The 4,569-nt window shown below is 42.7% G+C and overlaps 1 non-coding gene and 1 pseudogene across 1 annotated transcript; both read right to left on the bottom strand.

Annotated features, from left to right (window-relative positions):
* Positions 1-222: 222 nt before the first annotated feature.
* Positions 223-3,461, bottom strand: LOC111551452 (annotated as a pseudogene).
* TRNAC-GCA lies at positions 3,225-3,296 on the bottom strand. Its single transcript has one exon. It is a non-coding gene; the product is annotated as a tRNA-Cys (tRNA).
* Positions 3,462-4,569: the final 1,108 nt, after the last annotated feature.

Below are 4,569 nucleotides of genomic sequence, written 5' to 3'. Positions count from 1 at the left end.
ATAACATTCCATACATACTTAAAACCAAACAAAGGGTGGAGTTCCATCTTTAAAAACTAAACAGGCATTTTGGACAACACATTCTTGGCAATGGAACCTGGACAACATTTACCAAACACGGTAGGGAAAGTTCTCACTCTGCATTATATAAAAGCCAGATAGCAACTGTTACAGAAATGAAATGAGATGAAAACTTTTTAATAAATCGTTTAAACCATTTTCTTAAAGAGACTTCCTCTACTGCCAGAGATCTTGAATAACCTCCTGGTCAGTCATCTAGAAGCAATTGTTCACATAACTGATGAGCTTGGCTTCCACTTTGGGAATAGAACTACCTTTTTCTATACTTGCTTGCATTTTTGCTTTAATGTCTTCTACAGAACTAGGTCCTTTTGGTGTTTCAGGAGATTTTTGCTGTTTTTTGAAGGATTCTTGTCCATTTGATCTTGGTGTTGATGGTGGTTTTGAGTCTTTTCCATTCTGATTTGACTTTTGTGCATTTTTGACTGGAGTATCTCATATAGATTTCTTCACTGGTGCTTTTTCTTCAGTTTCCTCATCATAAAAATCATCACCATCTCTTCATCAGCAGCAAGTTTTACTTTTTTCTGTGGAAGCTTGCTACCACCTCCAGGGGCAGACTGCTTTCCAGATATACTTAAAGAGTTTCACATCCTCCTTCTCTTTATCTTCTGACTCTGCATTTTCCTCCACAGCTACTAAGTGGTGTCCACTAATATGCACTGGCCCTGAACCACACTTCAACTGTAAGACCACTGGTGGTGTTATTTCAAAGCCCCCAAGGGAAACCGTTGACTGTACAGACATTTTCAAAGTTGCCAGTGTTACTGTAATTGGACTGCCTTCATAATTCATTGCCTCTGCTTCAACAGTGTCCAATTCATCCGTTGCTCCAGCCCCTAAATTGATTGCTCTTAAAGATAACTGGTGCTCATTTTCAATATTATCCACCTTAAAGTGATCATCTTTGTTGGCCTTTAGTTCACAACTGAAAAGATAGTTCTGGGGCCTCAGGGGCCTCATCTCCATGTCCACGAATTTTCCATCAGGTGGTGGCACGCACTTAGGTGGGAGAGAAGGCGGATGGAGATAAACAACCACTGCTCAAGAGAATAGCTGCACAGGACGGAACCACACCAGGGCAATCTCAGCTCACTTTAACCTCTACCTCTTGGTTTCAAGCAATTCTCATGCCTCAGCCTCCTGAGTAGCTGGGATTACACGCACGTGCCGCCATGCCCGCCTAATTTTTTTTTTTTTTTTAGTAGAGATGAGATTTCACCAGGTTGACCAGGCTGGTCTCAAACTCCTGACCTCAAGTGATCCACCCACCTCAGCCTTCCAAAGCGCTGGGATTACATACATAAGCCACTGTGCCCAGCTGAGCTTCTTAGATTTTTATATTCATGTATTTCATCAATGTTGAGTAGTTTTCAACTATTATTTCTTCAAATATTCTCTCTCCCCCATTTTCTCTCCCTTCCTCTTCTGGGATTCTCACAATGCATATGTTGGTCCACTTGTGGCATCCCACGGGTCCCTTAGGCTCTGTTCACTTTTCTTCAGTCTTTTTTCTTTCTGTTCCTCTATATTAATTACCTTATCTTCTGTGTTTGCCATACTTTTGTCTTACCATGTTTTATGATGGACAGTTTTTCCTCTCAGTGTTTTAGTTCACTGATTTTCTCATTGGCTTAATCTATTTATTAAGAAGAGCATAGACCTATTCATTGAGTTTTTAATTTTAGTTATTGTATTTTTAGACATAAAATTTGTATTTTGTCTTCTTTTCAAATCTCCTAAGTTACTTTTCATGCTTTAAATTTCCTATTGAAATTTTCAAGGTTGGCTTTTATCTCCTTGAACACAGTAAGCATTGTTATTTTATAGAGTTTCTGGTAGTTCTAATATCCAAAGTCCTTTTGTTTAGTTCTGTGGTCTGTTATTTTTATTGATTCTCATTCATAGCTTTTTGCTTCCCTGTGTATATGGTGATCTTTGACTGTATGCTAAAATTTTATTTGTAGAACTAATCTAAGGCCAGGGATAATAATATCTTCCTTTATTTGCTTTTTCCAAGTAAATAAATTATATTAAGGTGTCCTGAGCAATCAGACACCTTAATATAATTTCGAGGTTTGAGTTTTCCTGAGCCATTCAAAAATTAAAAAGCCTAGCCACAAATTCTTACAGTGACTGAATTTCTTTCCATTTACTCTTATCCCTTGAGCTCCTAGTCCGAAGCCAGAGTTGGTGTCATCAATGTCTATACTCTAGTTGGGCCCAGAATTCTGACTTCTAGCTCCCTAGTTTTGAAAGGCTCCCAAAAGCTCCACTCAGGTTCTCAGCTGCCTCTTCTGAACTGAGAAATACACTCAGGGCCAAAGCAGCTTTTAGTATGGAAATTTAAATTTCTGCTTCCCATCCTTCCCAAATCTACATCTGGCATTTCCTATGTTAGTTATTTGATACTTTTAATGAGATGGTTTTCATATTTTCTGAATTTTTATTTGTTCTCATATAAAAGATTATTTCAAATTTCTTTGTTCATCAAGGAAAGTAGAGAATCCTCTGAAGATTTGTTACAGCCATTTATGTCTTAAATGTTTTATCTGAATTTTTAAGTTTAATATAAAGCAGGGTCTACTTCTAGGTATTCTCATCAAGGAAATACTAACCCAGGGTAAGAAATAAGAAGTGTTAGGAGAGAAGAAGGGAGAATTAGGTGGCCAGAGTCTCTGGTAGAGGCAGCACCCTCAAGAAATTCGCAGACAGAGAAAAGAGACAACTTTTGACAGGGTTTTCAGATCGTTATAGTTGCCTCTGGGAAGTAGGAAGCTGCATGTATTTCCTTCATACTTCACAGAAAGTAGTAGCAAGATCAAAGAGAGAGTCTGTGCTTTCTTTCTGGAGATTACGGTGAGGTTGAGGAAATGAGATACTGAGAAAGAGTGAGATCCACATATAGACCATGAGGGGCAAGAGACCCAGAAGTGGGGCTTGTCTAGGCTAACTTGATCAGGCTCTTCAATCAAATGTGACCCTAGCAGTTATTATATTATCTGGGTGATGACCAGGGGAGGATTCTTAGACCTTGTCCTGATCCAGACACTAAATTTTATCATGAAATAAAGCACACTAATGGTCACATGTGGGGAGAAGGGGCAGAAATCCCAGCACTACTTCAGTCATTAAAAATTAGTAGGGGGCACCTGGATTTGAACCAGGGACCTCTTGATCTGCAGTCAAATGCTCTACCCCTGAGCTATACCCCCAGGCCTGGCTCTATGTCTTAATTTCACCTTTACAACTGTGCAGCTGATGGCTGTTTCTGGACTTACAGTCACATTCCTGAGGGGTGTGGGGAGCCTGCCCATGAAAGCCTGGCCCTCACTGCCATCACTCACTCCCTGGTCTACCTGTGAACACCTACTGACCATATTTCATGTGCCAGGCATATCCTTACCTCTGCCACCCCTATTCCATCTGCCCTGCAGTGGGCAGTCACTGGCTGTCCCAGTTTAACAGAAGCCTGGTTTCCCTCCTGCCTTCCTGCACTAGGGTGCTGAGGAGCGGAGAAGTCTCTGCATAGATAGACTAGCGGGTCTGAAATGAGACCTGGCCACAACCTTAAACCCTGAGACACAAGATGACCTATTGTCCCCCTTTCTACTGCATGAGTCAGATTGTGGGGTTGATCCCCCACAATAGGCTAAATATTGTGGAGAAGTAAGGTGAACAGCTTCAGAATCCCTTTCAAGAAGAAAATTGATTGGGGTGCTGGGGAAACACTGTGGTCAGTAGCTGTGAGCCATGCAGAGTATGGAGGCTGGGTTTCAAGACTCATTTCAGAGGGCGGGTGCCTCTGCAGCAGGGGTGGGAGCTTCCTCCCACCCGAACAGCTGGGTCCTGCATGGGGGGCAGAGCCAAGAGAGACCCCACCACCACTGGCAGACAAGCCAAAAAAGGCTTTAACTCACCTATCAACCCTTCCCAATGCCTCACCCCATCCATCTTCTCTCCCATAGATACAGTCTCCAGTGAAGTCCACGAAGCTCACAAGGACTTTGGGTAAGTAGTGAATTTGTCCAGAAATACTGCGGAGGGTCCCCAACACCCATGGGCTGCTGGTACCAAGTTTGCCTGTCTCTCTGAAGTAATTTCATATTTACCATGCTTTTTTGTTTTCTCAAGGCCACTTCAACATGCCAGAATTGACCGTAGCCTCCCTCTGTTGGCCCAAGGTCGTGATATGTTCAACCAGCCAGCTCTGCTGAAGGACCTGAAACTGGCCCCTTAGCTGAGTGTCCTGGGCCCCAATCCCTGCCTAGATGGAACCTCTCCCTCAACAGCCTTGCATGGGCACATTTCCCCTGTCAGTGAGGCTACTGGCTGACTCCTCCCCACACCTGAACCTGCAGCCCTCACTCTCCACTACGTCATCTCTTCCCACCCCTTATAACACTGAGTGGAGACTTATAGGAGTAACTCTGCCAGGAAATGTGCCTAAGGGCATGAAGTGGCCAAGGGTCTATGCCTCAGGCTCTA

The sequence above is a fragment of the Piliocolobus tephrosceles genome, chromosome 8 (genome assembly GCF_002776525.5).
Source record: "Piliocolobus tephrosceles isolate RC106 chromosome 8, ASM277652v3, whole genome shotgun sequence".
Taxonomy (NCBI): Eukaryota; Metazoa; Chordata; class Mammalia; order Primates; family Cercopithecidae; genus Piliocolobus; species Piliocolobus tephrosceles.
This window is presented reverse-complemented; position numbering and strand designations above follow the sequence as displayed.